This window comes from Myotis daubentonii, chromosome 1 (genome assembly GCF_963259705.1).
Source record: "Myotis daubentonii chromosome 1, mMyoDau2.1, whole genome shotgun sequence".
NCBI lineage: Eukaryota > Metazoa > Chordata > Mammalia > Chiroptera > Vespertilionidae > Myotis > Myotis daubentonii.
The window spans coordinates 40,458,962-40,480,016 of record NC_081840.1 but is presented as its reverse complement, the minus strand read 5'-3'; the positions used below and the strand labels follow the sequence as shown (position 1 = coordinate 40,480,016).

The 21,055-nt window shown below is 43.7% G+C and overlaps 1 pseudogene; it reads right to left on the bottom strand.

Moving 5' to 3' along the window:
• Positions 1-12,630: 12,630 nt before the first annotated feature.
• Positions 12,631-13,174, bottom strand: LOC132217589 (60S ribosome subunit biogenesis protein NIP7 homolog; annotated as a pseudogene).
• Positions 13,175-21,055: the final 7,881 nt, after the last annotated feature.

The following is a 21,055-nucleotide window of genomic DNA, read 5'->3' as shown; positions in this document are numbered from 1 at the left end:
ACCGGGAATCGAACCAAGACCCCCTGGTTCATAGGTTGATGCTTAACCACTGAGCCACACCAGCCGGGCTGTATTCTTTCTTAAAGAGCTCTTCCCTTCTCCCTTCTCAGTAGTCTGAGCTTCAGGCCTCCTGCAACTTGAATCCCCCTTGGCAATGATGCTAATGTGTGAGGGCAGAGTTAGCTAGAAATGTTATAACAAAGAACTAAGTAGGGGGGAAATCCCTATTAATTAATGTAAGCAGAAGATCAAAAAACCATAGTGCTCTGGGACATTTAGAGTATAGATTAAGATCCAACAACTTAAGCAGGTCCTAAGGCCATCATTGTATTGAAGCATTTATGATAATTGATGTTCATAGTAATGATCCTGAGCCATGAAGTAAAGTTTAATGGGGAATTAATGTTGAATATGTTCTGGTAAAAAGTCCAGAGAAGTGTGCAATTCATTTAAGGAAGATTTCCTGTTTAAATGCTTAAAATTAAAATGTTGATCCTTATACATCTAAATATTCAGTGACCCAAAAGACGCACCTAAAAACAAGTGTTTACCTGATGATTTAGATGGCCTGGGTTTCCCTCTAAGTTGGTTAGGTAAAGCTGGAATGGTGGGTTATGATCTTATTCTGAAAATCAGAGTAGCGTGTTAGACAAATCAGTTGGATCAGATGTGCCGTAGTTGTGACCTGTGTCATTCCTGTATGCATTTTTAGCACTTTTCTCAGAGAAGAGTTGTGAGTGAGATAGGCTGTTCTTAGAAAGCCCTGGAGAACTAAGATTTCTGCTGAAGATGCTTCATGGAGGCAGAATAGTGTCAAAGAGGGACTATAGGGCATGCAGCCTCCTACTTGTAAGGGAAATCCAGATAAAATAGGACAATTACTGTATGATTTCACTTATGTGAACTACCTAGAATAGTCAAACTCAGAGAGACAGAAAGTAAAGTGGTGGTTTCCAGGGGATAATGGGAGTTACTGATTAATGGGTACAGAGTTTCACTTTGGGAAGATGAAAAAATTTTGGAGATGGACAGTGGTGATGGCTGCACAACAATGTGAATGTGCTTAATGCCACTGAACTGCATACTTAAAAGTGTTTAGCATGGTAAGTTTATGACATGGATATTTTACCATAATAAAAAAATGAAGCAACAGTCAATTGCCAGCATAAATCACCTGCATACAATGTATCAAGCATTGTGCTAAATATTACATATGTTGGATTTAGCCAGCACAATAACTCAATAGAGTAGGTGTTAATTACTCCCAGTCTCCAGGTGAGGAAATGAAGGTCCAGAAAGGTTAAGTAATTTGGTCAAGTTCAGAGAACAAGTAAGTGATAGGACCAGGACTCAACCCCAGGCAATAAAATGTCATATTTTAGACCTTCAAAATCTGAAAAACATAGGTCCAGTCACCAACTCTATCCTTACCTTGTAATGGGTGCCTAATAATTTTTTTTAAGAATCATCATCATTATTATGTAAACTGTGCATGGGAATTTGTTTTGCTCTTTGCTCTTACTCTAAAACTTGTGATTTTTCCTCCTGTGTAATTGAGGTGCAAAAGCCATGATAAAGAGTTGATGGGGAACATGCCTGCCATTCAGGCAACATGGGAAAGAGCTGGGCTTTGGTGATAACTCAAGTGAAAAGGGAACCCCTGCTTTTCCTGCAGTGAGCTTATACCTGAGTCCCCTATACTGCCTCCTAGAGCCTTTGATCTGGGGCTCAGCCCGGCCTCCACACGTATGTGGACTGCATTTTGATGACTCAGGTTTACTGGAAAGTTCTTTGGGACCATTTGAAAGGGATCCTCTTAAACCACAGAGTTGAGCTAAAGCATCCCAGAGCAGAAAAACAAAGCAGTAAAGCCAGCTTCCTAAGTCCTGCCCTGCTCTGCTGTCTTCGGAGTTAGGGAGATGGTCCCCTCAGATCCCTGGACTGGAGGCGGAAGCTCAAACTGACAAACTACATTTTCAGCCAGGACCTCATAAGTGGCCCCTTCCTGAAAAAACATTTCCCTTGGAAGTGCCATGAAGATTCTTCTCATTAGGCTAAACCTTAGACTAAGAGCTGTTTATTTTCTCAAATGACTGCTAGAAAGACTTTAAATATTCGAACCCAGGTCTTTCCAGTTCTACTCATGCTCTAAACCAATCACCTTCCACTTTTTTTGGCATGTTGATTTCCTTCTGATAATTACTTAATTTTGAATGGAGACTTTCCTAACCAAGCTTGTCATTTACTGAGGAACTATTAAGTTATGGTGGTGGAGAGTGAGGTGAGGTAACAACAACTTCATTTTAAATGTTGTTTTTAAGACTTCCCCATCTAGTCCACTGAGCCATGAGAACATCCCAGGAGCCAGTCTTTGCTCAGGGAGTCAAATTTTCCTTTCCAGGGAAGCAAGGGGTGCATAAGGCTCCAGGGAGGCCTCTAATCTAATGATATAGCACAGGCTTCTGAGCCCTGGTATTATGAGTATTTGGGGTTTAATAATCCTTTGTTGTGAGGGAGGACTTGTGCAGCTCAGATGTTTAGCAAGAATCTTTGACTTCTACATATTAGACGCCAGAGCACACCCCTGCACCCAGTTGTGACAACCAAAAAAATCTTCAGACATTGCTAAATGTCCCCAGGGTGGGGGTGGATGGGATTATCCTTGGTTTAGAACCACATTTACCAGCAGGCTTGAGGTCACTGCCATAAACTTAATGCCCAGTGATGCTCCTTCCGCCACCTGGCTTCCTCTCCTCTTGCAAATATGTTTATATATTCAGGACCGGCCTGGCCTTGCCTTCTGCCCACATCCTGGAACAGGACTCAGGGACACTTCTGGCCCTGCTCATGTTTCTAGACCCTGACACTTCTCTCTTGCCAGCCCCTGAGAGAACTCAGTCCCAAAGAAGTCTGTAGGTGCCCATGCCTACCCTTATTTCCTCAGTTTGGTCCCACTGTCACCTACTTAGCATCCATTCCTCAGAGACTGCGTTTTAGAGTTGTGACTGTCTCCCTGTCTCATTGAAAATGGTGGAGTTTTTAATTTTTCTATTTTTCATTCTTTGAAAATTTTATTCGGCTTTAGGGAAGGGAGTTTAACTGAAATATCTGTGATTTTCATGTGGAAGCTTTCATCCAGTTTTACTTCCTGTGTTACAATACACACACGCACGCACGCACACATGCACCAGGTTGGGGGGATGAGAAAGAAGATAGGAAGGAAGAGAAAGTATAAATGTCGAACTGTAAGCCAGTGCACTGAGAGCTTTGACATTGTCTGTCTCTCTTCCTATACTGATGACAGAATTAAGCTCAAGAAGGTGAACAGCTCCTTACAGAACTATTGAATTTCAGAAAACCATATTTAAAAATCTTAGTTGTGGGATAATGATGTAAAATTGCTTTAGAATATTGCCATAAATATACAGTGCATTAAATGTGTCTGATAATTATATACTATTTAAAGACATAATTAACCTTTTAAAACTCTGTCCACCTAGATAAATACAGGAACATACTCTAATTGAGCACCTAAAAAGTTAAGGTCATCAAGGCCCCACCCTGCATCAGGCTTAGGGTCCTCTACATGTGTGTTCAAACCTTCCCACCACCAGACAGCCCACAAGGAGTCCCCTGGGTCCAGGGGCACAGATCGTTTTAATTTAGCTTGTTCTGTGAAGCACATTAAATGCTTCTCATACATTTAGTAACTTAAAAGCATTTGGGTATTACAGTGACCATAATAATTCTGATATGGGTAGGATGTGCTTAGTGGTTTCTGGGGGTGGGGGTTACCTAAGTCGGGGGATCTCTTTTCTTTTCCTCTACTCTCCCTTTTCCTTTCTTTCCCTCCCTAAACTTCCCCTCCTTTCCTTTCTCCTCTTATTCCCTCCTTTCCTTTCTCTTCTCTCTTTTATTTTCTCGATCATTCTCTCTTGCATTATCTCTCTCTTCACACACACACATACACGCATGCACACACACGCACATGCACACGCATGCACACACTCTCCTAGACCTCTTTTTCTAAGTCCTATCAACAGTTTCCATATCTAGAGAAATAACACTTTTAGTGCTTGTCCAGTATAGTACTAATTAAAGTAGACTTCCAGAAAGAAGACTCATCTTGAGGTTTACACATAATAAACTCAATGGCTTGTGAGTTTTTTCTATCTCTGAGTTCACTCTGGCAAACTCCTAGGGACCCTCTGGCTTTGCTTGCCTAAGTTTACTATTTCCTAACTGTTAGATATCTATGACCTACCTCCACCCTACCAACAAACCTTATAAGCTCCCCAGGGCAGGAACTATGCCTTTTAAATTTATACTGTCTACTGATTGCTTAGGAAATATTTGTTGACATGTTTGAATGTTGCCTCTCACAGGTCATCTCATTTCTGTGGCTCGTAACTAACCATCGCTGGTCAGTTCTCCTTCCTCTGGGGCATCTTCCTTCAAGGGAACTCTAGGCCAGGCTTCTTTAGTGTAATCATTTTGGTATAAAACATGTTGAAACTTTATGTTTCACCTCAGAACAGCAAAAATGCCAACAAACTAATGAATCATTTTGTCAGGGAGCCACGGAGAACAAAATAGAAGAATTCAACCATGTCTGGCCTTGTGCCCTGATGCTTTCTGGGCTCGGATTCCTGGAGCAGGAATCACCGTGTGACTCTGGCTTCCCTATACTTAATGAGGTCCTGAAGGCACCAGATTAGGATTAGTCCTGTAGGACTTCAATCAGATGCCCTTTGCCCCTAAGCTTCTCTCCCTTCTCCCAGCCCTGCTCTAGGAGACACACATTCCACTTAGCTTTAAGAAATAAAGCACGTTTCCTCCATCTTTCATCCTAGCTCTCCCAATCCTAGTCTCCCAGTCAGAGACATTTGAAAGTTTCAGCCAGGGCTCTTCCTCCTCTGACTTGGGTTTACCACGGCCAGGACTAAGGAAGCAGCACACATTGGCAAGAAGAACTTGCGAAGTCCAAGATCTAGATTTCTTCTTTTTCTCTCCAAATCTTTCTATTTATATTCTCCAAGTGTCAAGATGGCTGTGACTCAGCTGCAACACACTGCAAGATTAGGCAGCATGTAACTCAACGGCACTCTCTCAGCACATGGCAAGGTTCCTGGCTGCCAGCAACGACGCACTCTTGCCTCCAAGTACGTAAGCACAGAAAGTCCCTGTGCTTCATGAAACCAGGGGCCGCACCTCGCCAGCCGGCACTGTGACGCTAGCCCTCTGGACCAGATGGGGCGGAAGCTCCCAATGCCTTCCCAGGCAGTAGCTGGTGGTTCTATGTGGGCTTCATGTCACATCCTTCTCTCTAAAAGCCCACCTTGCTCCAGCCCCTGCCCCCATCTTTCAAGAGAAACAAACAAAATCTCTGTCTCCCCAAGTCCCTTTTATTACAAAATAAACAGCCCTTCACCAGGAATGCCAGAGCCTGGCTTCCTATCTCCCACTAGCAGGGAAGCAGCAAAGATGGCTGCTTTCATGGAGAAAATGTGGGTGAATGTTTGGGGTGAGCAATGCATTATCCCCTTCAAGCTAGGAGTGGCTGTGTTTTTAAGTTCTGAGTTTTTTGACAGAGTATTTTCCCCGGTCAGTGCCGGCACCCCCATCCAGAGACTTAATGCTAATTCTGTGGCCGTCAGACCCTCCCGAGGGTCCTCTAGAAGGAAACCTTTGGAGCAGCGGCCGCCAACCGGAGGTCCGCGGACTGCTGGTGGTCCGTGAGGTCCGGAAGTTTGGTGACCGCTGCTCTAGAAACTGCCTGAGACCGGGGAGGAGAGAGATGTGCTCCCACGGTGACACACCAGGAGCCGTTTGCACAGGGTTGCCAGAACATGGAATTCGGATTCTGCTTCATTTCAGTTTTCCTCTCCTGTTTTCCCTGGACAATCTGTCTCAATTCCATTTTAGCAATAGATGTAGTCAGTCATTTTGTAAAATGCCAGCCCACACTCGTGGCGCTGATGAAAGATGGGAGAGAGCAAGGAAATATGGAATCACAGCACATCTTTGGTAAGCACAGGTGGTGATGGCACAGGTGAGGAGAAGAACCAGCTTTTTCTCGGCCTGGCAAGCAGTCACAGAGCCCTGCTCTGCCTCACAGTCTTGCTCTCCAGATTTCCAAACAGTTTTCTAAATTTCGTTAGCAAGCAACCCCTGCTGGGGTGTGGGGGTCTCTGCATGCTTGAGGCCTCTTGGTTGTCAATGTTGACTTCTAGGGAACCCTCATCCCAGCCCATTCCCATTGGGGCTGGGATGAAGCAGTCTCCTTAGAGATGTTTCTTCTAAGTATTTCTGACCCCCTCCTAATGCACTGCGCTTGAAAACTTCAGAGAGAATGTAATGATCATTAAAATGCCTTAGGAGCCTGGAGAGGGTTCGACGCTGATTGACTGTTTATTCTTCTGTTTGTTTAATGGACCCAGGAAGACAGTGAGGGTCTGTGGCCACCCCATTGACGATCAAAGTCTCAGTGAATCTCTGCACAATGTGGCTTCCTGCCGGGAGAGGCTGGACTATTGGATAAGACAGCAAGGGACTGAACAGCTCCTTCCTTAGATCCAGCCTGAAAGCATCGGATCTGAACTTGTCTCCCCACAGTCAGCCAGATTTCTGTGGGGCTGCAGCTGGGCCCCCACAGAGACCTCAGGTCCACTGGCCTCCTGGAATGTCACGTGCCAGCCTCTCTTTGCCAGTTGTTGGGTCTGGGTTGAGGGGTCTGGCTCTTCCTCTTTTGTGACCTCAGAAATGAGTCCCCCCTGGCTTTCCTAGTCTATGAGAAGGAGAGTGCTAGGGGGTGGTGTGGGGGGACTGAAACAAAAGTGAGAGATTTTACAAACACCCAATATCCCATGAGAATAAAATCATACACTGCTAGAGCTTGAAGGAGCCTTAAAAATCAATGAGCGAAACCATCTGGCTTTAATGTGGAGGACACTGAGACCCAGAAGGATTAAGGGACTTACCTCCTAACTATCACCTCATTAGAGACACCTTACAAACATCAAATGTAATAGGGAAAAGGTGAGAAGAGAGTATCTTCCCAAGAACCATCACCGCAGGTGCTATTCATCTCTGTGCCCTCAGCAGCTTACAGAGAGAGAAGCTCTCTAAAGGCTTTGAGTTGATGTGGGAAAGTATGCACCCAGCCAAGGATCGCCCAGTGCTGTGATTTTGCATTCACCCATAATTAACTCCATAGAGATTTATTAAATAATGATTATGATGACTGTCAACAGTTCTTACCTTTGCTGCATGCCGAGTATTTGTATTGTGTTGTCTTGCTGCATTTAATCCTCAGAGGCTTGAAGATTGATAAGAAGCTGCTGATGTCCAAAGGGAGAATCTGAAGGAGCAAAGAGTGAAACTGCTATGGCCACAAGTGGGGCCGCGCGTCTCTGCGTACGTGTACATGGAAGTGGGGTTACTTGTACTGGGGTCTGGATTTCCTATTTTTCTGAGTCTGCAGCACATCTGAAGAAAAAATGAATTTGGTGGTCTGGAAGCCATGCAATACGGTTATAACTTTACTTATTCTTTCAGAAATAACTAACGAGTATCTACCCTATATCCAGTGGTCCCCCAGGCCCTGAGGGTGTTGTCAGTGGTCAACACACAAGGGTCCTCACGCTCACGCGGAGGCTCTGCTGAAGGGGATTACAGTGCAGGAGATGAGACCCGTGGCTGGGATGAGTGCAGACACTGTGCCAAATCCTGACAATGTTGAGATGATTGTGGAGCGTTGGGAAATAAGCCCTGAGCCTGTGGTTCCTGGGAGAGCTTGGGCCGATGGGGAATGGGCACTGGTCATCGAAGTTGAACAGGAAATCCCACACTGGCTGTGAGAACATACTGAAGAAGGTTGTTGGTTCTTCCACTATTTTATAATACTCTGTCCTCATATGAGTCGGCAAATGAGGTCAGAGATCTGGGAATCACAAGGAGGGTGGGAAGGAATCCTTTGAAGGTTCTAACGTGTTGTGTTTCCCGTGGTGCGGAGTGGAGAAGTATGGGCTCAGGGGCAATAGGGAGCAATGGCAGGGCCACGCTGGAGCCTGGGCAGGAGTGGAGGGACTAGTGGGACTGTGGTGGACCTCCTCAGGTTCGGATCCTAATAGGTTCCTGACGGCCTTGGAGATTATCAACCTGGAAGCTCCTAATTAGCCAGCCCATTTTGCTGACTCGCCTGCCCACAGAAATGAGTGTTCTCAACATAGGCCCGTGCACAGGCTGAACACCAGGGAGAAGGCATGCTTACTGGATGCAGGGACTAGAGACTCTCCCTTGTTTCTGATTGCCTGGAGATGCCAGGACTTCCTCTAGGCCAGTGGTTCTCAACCTGTGGGTCGCGACCCCTTTGGCGGTCGAACGACCCTTTCACAGGGGTCGCCTAAGACCATCCTGCATATCAGATATTTACATTACGATTCATAACGGTAGCAACATTACAGTTATGAAGTAGCAACAAAAATAATTTTATGGTTGGGTCACAACATGAGGAACTGTATTTAGAGGGCCAGAAGGTTGAGAACCACTGCTCTAGGCCTTTGCTCACGCTTCTCTGAGCTCCCCTCCCCAGGGCAACAAGATACTGCTGTACAGATTATGTGCCCAAACCGATGAATCAAAGGAGGGCTGGTGTCTGCTTATAGCATACACTCTGCACACCTTGGATGGAGCTGCATTGACTTCAAGGTAGGGCCTTTCCCCCATTTGAACAATGGATCCTAGAGCTACCTGCAGCCTTGCCTCCTCACACCCTAGCTGTCTAAATCCCACTCATCTGTCAGGATTCTAATCTAGTTAAATCTTCTCTTGTTACATTCGCCCCTCCTCAACACTACCAACAGAATTAATTGTTCCTTCCTTAGCTTATTTTTAACTCCATTATAGTCTTATCACAGCCTGAAATGTTTTGTTACTGCTTTGAGGGCATAGAATGGTAGGTTGACAGTTATGTACTTCTTAAAGATATTATTCCCCTATCTCTTCTGGCTTCCAATATTGTGGAGAAGCTAGCATCATTTGAATTGCTATTCCTTTGTCTTTTCTCAATAGATACTTTTTAGATTATCTCTCCATTTTAGTGTTCATGGTTTTATTATTATGGGATTATTTGCAGATTTTTAAAATTTATTCTATTTGTAAATTTTTGGGATTCCTGATGTATGAGAAATCTTTAGCTAGTTTCTCTTTAAATATTGTTTCTTCATCATTCCTTCTATTATCTCCTTCTAGATTTCCAATAGATATATGGTGGACATTTTTACTTTATTCTCCATGTGTCTGTAACCATTTAAAAAACATTTCCATTGCTTTGTATCTCTGAATTGCATTTGGGATATTTGCTTCCATATTCTCGTTCACTAATCTATACAGAGGTATGTATATGTCTAACTCCACACATTAATCGTAAACTCCTTGAGTCCCTTGAAGGGATTACATATATTTCATCTTAGTTTAGTGTCTGGGACATAGCCAGTGATCAATAAGTGTTTGCTGAAATGGATTGATTAGCATGTCTGGCAGGTAATTGTTGACCCGATCTTCCTGTTCAATCTAAGGTATAAATACAGGCTGGAATACAAATTGGTCATCTGTTGACAAAGAAAGTGAGACCATGGGGCTCACTGCTATGACAATGACATGCAGAACTGGTTGGACCATGCTGTTCTGTCTGTAGTGAAAGGGCAGGTTCTGCCAGGAAGGAACATGTGGCAGACTTGCCTGTCAACCACAGCCAAAGCAGGTTCTCTTTTTTAAACAAAACTCCCAAATATCCTCCTGCTTATGCAGTAAAATTGGGTCAGGAAATGACACAGAATGCTGAGTTACAAACTTAGGGAAAAGCCACTTTTGAACTGGGTTACTGCACCCAGTTCGATGTAGGTCTGATCTCGACTTTCCCTCTCATTTAGAAATACATGAAGGAAGGTTACCATCAAGAAAAAGGAGTTCAGTCAGTCTCAGAAGGCCTGTTCAGACTAGTCGTGGTATCTCATCCCAGGCACCAGGTAAATGGGACAAGGGTAGGCAAACAGCGTGTGCAGTCCGCCCGTGGAAATACCGGCTGCTGCTGTTAATCATGGCAGTTGATCTTTTCAGTCTCATTAAAATGAAGATGTGTCCTCGCTGTCATTGTGGAACAGATGTCTGACCCTCAGATGCTGTCCTCAGCTGCCAGTGGCCGCAGTCATGCACAGGCAGGGACGCAGTCCAGAAAAGACATGCATGACTTCAGAGGGAGTTCCCCAGAGTGTTTCTGGGCCGGGGATGGTGGGAAGCGTGAGTTTCTCCCTGGGGCCGTGTCTGGCATTTGGCCATTCTTCAGTGGGAGGTTCTTGGGAAGAAACACAAAAATCAGTCTTCAGGGCAGTTCTACAAAAAAGCATGTGATGTCTGCTGCTGATTTTGTCCTTCTACCCAATGGAAAAGGAATCCCAGAATACAATGACTCCCCCCCCCCCCCCCCAGCTTATGTGATTATCGGGCTAAGCTGCATCTTCTGTTTGTCGGTGCTGCTGCAGACAAGCTCCAAAGCCACAAAGGAAGAGCTGGCCACCGTTCCAGGGCAGACCATCTGAGATAGGAGACGGTAGTCCCTGATCCCAAAGCCTGGCAAGGGCATGCTCAGTGGCATCCACAGTGACCCAAAAGAATTCCATCAAGTTATCATAATTCGATTAAGTTGAATTCAGTTGATTATTATTAATAATAAATATGGATTTAAGATCATATAGCCGAGGTGTCTGAGAGGTGAGCAGTAAAGGGGGACTGTCAAAGCCTGGAAATCAGAGACATCAACTGAGTTCAATCCAAGTAAAAACTAAACCCACCGCTGGATGATTCCTGGGGCCCCCCAGGAGCCCCTCCTCTCAGGTCAGCATGGAGGAACAGATGGCAGTATCAGAGGTCACGTTCTGATTTCCTCTGCCTGGAACTCTTCAGCTTTATCTCAGCCGGGGATTTCAGCTATTCCTGATGGCAGAGATTTCCATCTGGGCCTGTGGGAAAAATAAGCTTTTTTCCGAACCATTAAAATTCATAAAGTTGTTAACAGTTAAGAGGTAAAAAGCTCTTGAGATGTCGTTGTGCGTGTGATTGTTTTGCCGTTTTGTGTGAAAACAATCATACCTGTGGTGAAAATTCAATATACTTATAAAATTGAATCTCTCATGCCCAAGCCCTGTGATTTACTGTCCCAGAGATGAGGTAAGAATGAAATGAGATAGCCATGGTGAAAGTGCTCGTTTCAAGATAATAATGTCACTACCATCTTCTCTTATACCTCCCTAGGGGAAAGACACGGAAAGGAATTTGACATAAAGTTATTTGAGTTTCAAAAATTGAGCTAGGGATTGCAGTATGATGATTTTGACTTTAGATAGAAATCTAGAAAGACAGAAAACCAGAGCAGAGGTCATTGGCCAGAGTGGACTTCTTTTTCCTTTTTTTCTTAGTTAAAAAAATGATTTATTTTTTGAGATGTCACCTTTGGAATTTAAAATAAACAGTATTTTCATTAGAAAAAATTGTTTTACAATACAGGTAGTTTAAAAATATTTCTCTGTGAAATGATTTTTATTTAAAAATATTTTAATAATTCTAAAAACGATTTCTGAAAGCATGGGGAAGAAGGAAGGCGGAGGTTGATTATCTCAGGGTCTCTGATTAGTGCTTTTCATCCAGTCCAGTAAGGTGAGTAAAGGTTCATGAGGGAAATGTTTCAGGAAACTAAGGAGATGAAAATAACATTCAACCTGAAATCATACCATTTCAGAAAAGGAAAGATTCAGAAAACAGCTTGTGAAAACCAAAATATTATCATCAAATTATACCCATTAGATCCTACTCTCAGTAGTAGAAACACTCAGTATATGCAACATAAAAATAATTCTTACCATTTATCCAGCACCTATCATTTGCCAGGCACTGTGCTAGGTACTTTACAATCACGATTTCTAATTCTAAAAGCCATTCTTAGGGAGATGGTTAAAGCTGTTTTTTGAAACAGAAGAAAATGAAGTTCATTAAAGTTTAATGACTCATATAGAGCATCATAGAGCTGGTAGGTAATAGAAATATGTTTAGAATTCAAGTTTTCTTCCATAACACACAGCACCTGTCATAAGGGAAAGTAGCAGAATAAATTACTCCTAGTATTTTATCTAACTTTCATTTGTAAAATCCCAGACGTGGCCTACTATTCTCATACAGCAATATCTATCTCTCATAGTATTAATAAATAATAAAAAAATCTGTGTTCTTACCATAAGTTTGGAAAAACAGTTATCACAGATAACAATAAACTATTTTTGTCCTTAAATCCAATGATTTAGAACCTTTTACTGAAAATGAGAAACCCTCTGATTGAAATATAAAACACAATATTCTATTTAGTAACAAACACAAACACCTGAAATGCCATTTTTGAACCATTTCTGCTTAATAAGAATCCAAACTGCATTTGTCCGTAATAGAGAATATATTAAACTAAGAAGTCCCTGGAGAGATCACAGTGTTGCCAAAATTCAATGTGGTGGTGGAGCCTGCATAGAAACAGGAAACAAAGCTAGGGCCTTCCACACAGCCATGAGTCCTTGCGATGATTTCATTTTAAGTCAGTGCTTCTTCATGTGGCTCATAGTCCCCAATGCCTGCTTAATGAAATGCCATGATGGCTATGGGGTCTACTTTCCTGCAGTCTTGTGTAGACTTTTCTGCCACCCTAAAACCCAAAGGGATGCCTGCCATGGAGCACACCACCACTCCCTGGTACTGAGATGTATTTTCAGTGATCCTGCCCAGTCCAGATTTTAACACATGGTTCCCATCCAGGAAGAACTGCTCTGCCCTAAGCTTTATCCACACTTTGTACTTGGCATAGAGTGCAAGCTAATCCAGAGCTATGATATGCAACCAGAATGTGTGGGTCCCAGTGAATTTTCTGAAACAGGTCCCCAGTGACACCAGCTTGTCATTGGAGATGTTGGTGGCCAACGTCAAGATCTTTTTACTCACATAGGACACCCAGTCGCTGTGCAACCTGAAACAGTTAGGTGCCGTCAGGCCTGTCAACCAACAGCTGAAGATCCTCCCCGAAGTATTTTGCTATCTTTTCAAACATGACATGGGTCTCCTCTCTAGTCAAAGGCTGCATTTTCCGTTGTTGGAGCACCCCAAGGTGGAGTTCTTGATTGTACTAAATGTTCTAGGACCACTGAGGTGGTCTCTGCCCATTTCTTCACTTTTTGAGGAAAAGCAGTCACTCACTTGTTTTGGACAGTGTCTGGCAGCTCCCCCAAGTGAAGTCCAATAAAAAATTCCCCCAACATCTCTCTGAGCACAGAGCAGAGCAGCCACGAGGGACCTGCCCCTGGGGGGACAGCTTCCTCCAGGGTCCAGGAGTGATGTAGGCTGAGAGTGAACGGTGGCGATTATGAGCGAGTGCCCTTTCACAGGGAAGAAGTCTGGCATCAGGGAGAACCCTCAGGAAGTGAGGATGGTAAACAGACAAGAGATGGTAAGGGCATGTGCTAGGGTAGAGAGGAGAGCAGGAATTTGGTAACTATTTAGGAAGTTAAGTAGGAAGGACAAGGATATTGAAGGGAGGAGGTGAAGGAGACAGTCCAAGATGACCCAATTATTGGTGGTGACCATTAGGGTGATTCTCTCTGATTACCTGGGACTATCATATTAAAACTGAGATTCTGACATGCAGGAAATCCTCTCAGTCCAAGGCTAACGTGGATAATTGGTCACTATAGAGATGGTTCATCAACTAACATGGGGAGTAGTAGAAGTAGCTATACGTTTGGGAGATTGAGGAGATGATGAGTTTGATTTGGAGCATAATGAATTTGAAGTGCCAGTGGACAGCTAGAAGTGCCATATTCCAGCAGGTACTTGGAATAGGGATCAAAGGAGACTTTTGACCTAGCGAGAGTGTATTTAGAAGCCATTAGCATAAGTGGGAGGTGTTTAGGACTATGAAAGTGGGTTAAGTCACCAGGGAGAGACTGTAGAGTAAAAAGGGAAGTGGATGTAGAATGAAACTCTGGAGGATGAAACATTGGAAATGCTAATGTTTAAGGAGCATATAGAGAAAGAAGAGCCCATGAAAGAGACTAACAGTCATGAGTGATCTTAGCTGAAACCCTCTCAGCGGTTGGACAGGAGAAACCAGGTTGCTCCTGGGGAGGAGTGGATGTGAGTTGAGTAAATGGAGACAGTGAGTACAGTCTCATCATTTGAAGAACATGAGAACAAGGAAACGAGAGGTAAAGCTATAGCTAGAAGATCATGTATGGTCAAGGGGGAGTTGTTGTTTTTTAAGATGGGTGGGAAATGAACAAACATAAACTCAGAGGGAAAATTGAGTAAAAGGGGGTACATTAAAGATACAGTGGCCAAGAGAAGTAGTTAATGGATCAGGACCCTTGGGGAGATGACATACTATGGGGTGGACTGAAAGCCACAGAGGAAGCATTGCCTTAAATAAGGGAGGGTGGCACATAACACACCCTGGGACTGTGGGAGGGAAGGCAGGTTCGGGTGAAGCTACAGGAAAGGAGCAACCACAGCCTAGAAATGGAAAGGCATAAAAGGATGAGTTGTTGTTAATGTCAGTGAAAAGACAGTGGAAAAGGAAGAAGTACTGAAGGAAAAGATGGACATGCTGAAGATACACACCTTTGCCACTACTTTTAAGAGTAATGATAAGCAGCGGTTCTCAACCTGTGGGTCGCGACCCCTGAAAATACATCCTGCATATCATATATTTACATTACGATTCATAACAGTAGCAAAATCACAGTTATGAAGTAGCAATGAAAATAATTTTATGGTTGGGGGTCACCACAACATGAGGAACTGTATTAAAGGGTTGCGGCATTAGGACGGTTGAGAACCACTGGAAAGGTTCGGTATTTTCAGATAACAGTGGACACAGTTTTTTGAAAACTTAAGTACATAGATATTCCAGAAGTGACTGAATGTAGGCTGTTTGATTGAAAGGATTAGCAAATTATTCCCATTAGGATTTAACCCCTAGAGTGCCTGGGAGCACGATCGCGCTCCTCCTGTCTTTCGCCAAAAGTGCCAGAAGCGCTATTGCGCTCCTCCTGCAGTGTCACTATTAGATGCTAGTAGTTCACTCTTTATGTGGGAAAAAAATTTTAAAACCTTAACTCAAAATGCCTTGGCAATTTTAGCATAGTTCCTAGGATATTGGTTGGCACTCAAAGGGTTAAGGATGAGTCAGATTCAAATAAGCAGTTGGCTCTGTCACACATCCACACTGCTAAAGACCGAATGTCTGTTTGTTTCCCTCCAAAATTCATATGTTGAAACCTAATTCCCAATGTGATGGTATTAGGAGGTGAGGCCTTTGGGAGAATCTTAGGACATGAGGGTGGAGCCCTCCTGAATGGAATTAGTGCCCTTATAAAAGAAACCCCAGAGGGCTTCCTGCTCCTTCCACTTGGTGAGGTCATAGGAAAGAGATACCTGTCTAGGAAGCAGGCCCTTAGCAGACACAAAATCTTCTAAAGCCATGATCTTGGACTTCTCAGACTCCAGAAATTGTGAGAAATAACTTTCTGTTGTTTATAAGCCACCCAGTTTTGTTATAGCAGTCCAAACAGATTGGGACACATGCACACTCACACACACGCAGGCATGCACACCTCTAGTACATAAACAATTTGCCTTGCTCAGGCTTCAAAACAAGAGTAATACTCCATAAAAGTATTGTTTATAAGCACACTTAGGCTGAGAGGAAGTTTTTGCTAGGTGGGAGGCCAGTACATAAGTACAGAAAAGCAAAGTAAAAAGAAATTTCCCAATTAAACTTGTGTATTCAATTAGGTAGAGTTTAGAAATTGAGGAGCTATTCAAAGCCTATCTTGAAACATGGGCTTTAAGAGGAAATTAGCAAAAGCAATGAAGCAGGGCTCTGCCTCTTGCCAGTCTGTGGGTGCAGCCACAGCAGCATGAAGCTTATCAGAGAGCCCATGCCCGCCAGCAGCCAGCAGGGAGGTCTCGGCGCTGCCTCAGTGAGTCATCCTGCTCACAGTCTAATGCCTCCCCTGGCACAGGGAAATGCCACGGCATTTCATTAGTTCTGCTTATGTGTTCAACAACTGGGAGCCACACAGATGCTGCCTTCTGGGGTATGTACTATGTGCTTTACCTTCTGTGTTTGCTTTCCATTTTTTAGAATATACTTTTTTTGGAATAAAAACAACATATGTCCTTGGTAGATATTTTGGTCAACGCAGGAAAATGGAACTCAGACCAAATATCACCTCTCTGTCAAGCAGTGTTAGTATTTGGGCTCATTTCCTTTTCATCTTTCCACTGTGGTTTTAAGGATGAAGAGGACTAAGCTCTTGCTTTCCGAGAAAAGCAGATACTAGTAGTTCTAGGACAGGAAAAGATCCGGGTTCTAATCCCAGCTCCACCACTGGGTAGCTTGTGGTCTTGGCAGCTGCCAACCCTCCTGAGGCTGCTCTCTGGTTAGAGATGACGGCATTGATTGGCCAACGTCTAGGGCTTTTTCCAGCTCTCGGATGTGACAGTCCTGTGATGTTCTGATTCCCCAGAAAGATGTGCTTTCGGGCACAAATTCTTGAGCAGTTATAGCTCCCTCAAAGAAACCCAGTCTTGTGAAGCTGTGACTGACAGATTTCCAAGGAAGGCTTTTTTAATGATACGACTACTCTCCTAGCCTATTCTTAAATCATGGAAATTGTAAAAAATTGAATAAGGATGCATTTTAATGTAGGGCATATGTAAGAGAATCTACTCATGCAAGGAGCCTGCTTGCATGAATTAAAAAATTGGGAGTTAAATAAACCTATTAACTAAATCTGGCTCAAAACTTCCCAAACTGTGTTCTCTGAACAAATAAGTATTCTCTAAGAAAAGAGCAGTGGTCGAGTAAGTTAAATCAAATTTAATAGTTTCTTTACAATAGAACTCCTTAGAACTTGATATAAGCTTCAATGTATTGAAATACTGAGGGGGACCATGGAGCATGCATCCTAAACTGACCTGACCAGGGAACCACGTTATCAAGGCACAGTAATTCCAGTCCAGGAAGATTACTTTTCCATTGAACCAGTTGGCTCAATATTGTTTTAGCTCCTTCTACCAGTTCCCAAAGAAGTGCCCCCCAGCCTTTTTTTAAATTATTGATTTCAGAGAGGAAGGGAGAGGGAGAGAGAGTTAGAAACATCAATGATGAGAGAGAATCATTGATCGTCTGCCTCCTGCATCTTCCCCATACTGGGGATCAAGCCTGCCATCTGGGCATATGCCCTGACGGGGAATTGAACCATGATCTTCTGGTTCATAGGTTGATGCTCAACCACTGAGCTATGCCAGCCAGGCCCAAAGAAGTGCCTTTTTAAGGCACCGTTATGGATCTTTCAATAAGTATACCTGACTGCTTGGTCATTGTAAGGATATCCTGAGCTGAGTTTCTAAAACCCATAAACTTTCTGACCTTTTACACTATATTTTGTAAGTTTTAGTAATAATTTCATTTGCAGGGACACTTTTAATTTTCTCAAGCATTTACTTACCAACTGAGTGCTAGCCTGTTCCGGATACTATACTAGCATCCTTAGCTCTGATTTTGCCCCTCCTGATCTGTGGGTCTTGGATGAGTCATTTAACTTCTTTAGGGTCAGATGACTGAGGTGAGCTCCAGCAACAGGGAACACTGGGCAGAAACTGCTTCAAGAACTGGCAAGCTCGGCGTTAAGAGTCACAAGATTTGGGGGAATTGGAGGAAAAGCAAAGGTCTGGGAATCCTGGTGGGAGAGGAGGATGTAAAGGGAGAGGCACAGGAGTCTGAGCTCTCTGCTGCCAAGGTCGGGCCTCTTTCTCAGCCAGGTCAGTGCGGAGATGGGAAGGGTAAAGTTCAGGATCTGCAGAGGCCTGGTCTCTAGGGAGAAGATTGGAGATCGAAATTCAGGGCCTGACCCACCTGTCAATTTCCAGAATAGCAGGGAACAGACTGGTGCGAGGGTGGGCTGTGCCTGCAGACATGTGGACGACGGATCCAAGGTGTGGAAAACAGTTCCTTTGGAAGCACTGAGTTAGGGAGGGTTCTGGTGGGTGTTTATTTCTGCCTGTCTCATTATCCTATGGGAATATTTCTTTACAGATTGCATTAGCCATTTCTAGACAAGGCCTGAGCCCAGCTGGAGTGGAATAATAACACTATTAATGTGGCATGTTTAAGAACAACATATAGTTTTTATCAAAAGTGTCTTTATCAAGAGTCTTGGGATGTAGGTGGTAGAAAAAGGAGGCTTCTGTGGATAATGGTAAAAATAAAACTTATTCTTTACTCTCCCTCCCTATCCTCTAACCCCTCTCTCTGTCCTATTGTCTTCTTCCTCCCTTTGGCCATGAACTCATCTCCTTCTTTTCTAATTCTGGGAATAAGTGTGTGCTGTTTCCCAGGGATATTGACTCAGTTTGCTATTACTTTTGCTATCACCAGGCTTTTTGATTGATCTTAGCCCTTAAGTAACTACATTCTCTGGTTTGGACTCCTAAACCCCCTCCATCCCTTTTATCCTTCCCTGAATACCCGAAGGCCTGCTGCGAGCTGGGCTCTGGGCACAGGGCTAGCGGGGCAGACATAGCCCCTGACTTTGGTCACAGACGCTTTGACTCTTGGTTCTCCAGGCTCCTGGGATCCTGGAATGTGTGTCAGGTGGCCCGGCCCCCTGGACTCTGGCCTTCTTATCTACGTTGATGCAGCCAGTGTCCTGTCCTCCTTTCCCCTGTCTCCTGACTATATCATCTGCCTTAGGGCACCTACTACTTCTTTTCCTCCCCATCAGGGTCCTCCCTCCCTCCTCCGTGGGCCCTCCTCTGCCTCCTGTCTGCTCTCACCTCACCTCTCTCCAGGCTAACAGTTGGGGAGCTCCAGCCCATCCTGCTCTCCCTGGCCCAGCTGGGCCTCTCTAATCCCACCTGTCCTGCTGCATTAGGGCTTGCGCCTGGACCTCACTCCTGGCAGGGAGCGGGATTGTCTGCAGAGGAGCACAGTGACTCTCTCTCATAGGAAGTCACTCACCAGGGGCCCATGAATTCAGATACAAATGTACAGAAAGCTTAGCTAATTCCAATTTATGAGAAAAAAATGTCTGAACTGAGGTATCAAAACATCTCAATTATAAATAAACTTTATGTATATAAACATAATTCATATTTAATAAATGACAGAATACAAAATACTAGATGTATTTAGTAAATAAATAAATATATATATATATGTATATATATATATATTATTGTAAAAAGTAATATATATATATTAGAAATAGGGAACAATCTGGAGAAGGGATCTGGAGAGCTGACTTTCTGGTCCCACTCTGCCTCTGACAAGCTGTGTGATCTGAGGCAAGTCACTTTACCTCTCTGGACGGCATTTCTCCAGTTCTCCCTGCAATGAAAAGATTTGCTCAGACCATGCATAATGTTCCTCCACTTTATAGTATCAGTTGCCTGCAAAAATGAACTAAACCCCTTTGGACCCTTCACACATAGTGAAGTGCTGAGGCCATATTTAAGAGTTTGGGCTATAATAATAATTTAAAATCTATGGATGCATTTTTTTAAAAAGGCTGTAAATCATCATGTGTGGATGACAGAAGGGTGGGTGCTGTAGTTGATTTTTTATGGAAAGCAGGTTTGAGAAGGAGAAGCTCCCAGGCCCCGAGACTTTAGGTTCTGGCTTTGCACTGCATTAAAGCATTTTGGGAACCTTATGATTTTCCGTTTGAAGCTAATGATGTGGCAAGGGGTCAGAGAAATGCCCCCCACTTTCCACCTGCAGATGGGCTTCCTGAACATCCATCATTCTTACGTATCACAGCTGAGCTGTGCTTCATGACGTCCTGGTCATACAGTAGTTCCAGGTGGTAGGAATTGGGCCGGTCATACTGTGGCCCCTCTCTATCATTGGATGCAGGGCCTAATCAGTGGGTAAAGGAATATCCCTTATGGGAGCTTTCAATAGGCAAAAATGTCTGATTTATAAAAAGCATGAGGGCTTTAACATGGAACAGATGTTTATTAATGTGCAACAAACGGGTGGAGTCATGAATATTTAATAAATCTAGGAGGACCCTGAGAGCTCAGTCTGTGCTTGCTCTGAGATATGGGGTCTGAAGTGGTTGTTTGTTTACCAACCTGTCTGAAGTGCCTTGGAATGTGGGCCAGATAAAGTGGGCAAAAAGCAGACTTACATTCCATAGGAATAACTTGAATCCTTGGCTTCCAAAATTCAGCAGCTTACTTTTGACCTATATTTGCTTCCTATGTTGTTATTTTTGATATTTTTTGAAGAATGGAAGAGAGTTAGGTTGGCATGATATGAGATTAATACCCATAATTAATTGACCATTTTTCTGGCACAGTCCCTTTCCATCTCCTCTCACCCCCCTGCCCCATCTCTTATCTGTCCAGGGAAATGTTTACCAAATGACTGATTAGACTTTCATAGTAAATTGTGTGGGTTTTTTTTGGAGATGATCCTGATAGCGTTTTTGCAGCTTCCAGGGAAGGTTCTGAGATTATGTATCTTATCTTTAAGGTGTTTGGTGTCTTTAGTCTAAGCTGCATGTTATCTCCAGGGTTTTTGGGTGTGTTTTAAAGGGGCCAGTCCTTTGAAGTTTGGGAGATAGTTTTTCCTGAGTCTTTAAAAACTCAGTCAATACCACAATACTATCTTCCCAGACCATTAGTGATGCAATTCCAGAACCAATTGGATGATTGGGTATTTATCATCAGGGAACTAGAAGATAAGGAAGGTGAAAAAAAGAATTGAAAGGGAACCTGGACTGTGTTCCAGTCTGCATGCTGATTTTTCCAGCTGGACTGGTGTGTTGCGGTGAGCACAGGGTAACTCATATCGTGTCTAGTTATTCCCAGAGCGACCATCCCCTGGGCATGGATTTTGATGCACCCTTGGTCTTTTTCATGAGGTGTCTGCAGCTGTTTTAAGCTGCACTGA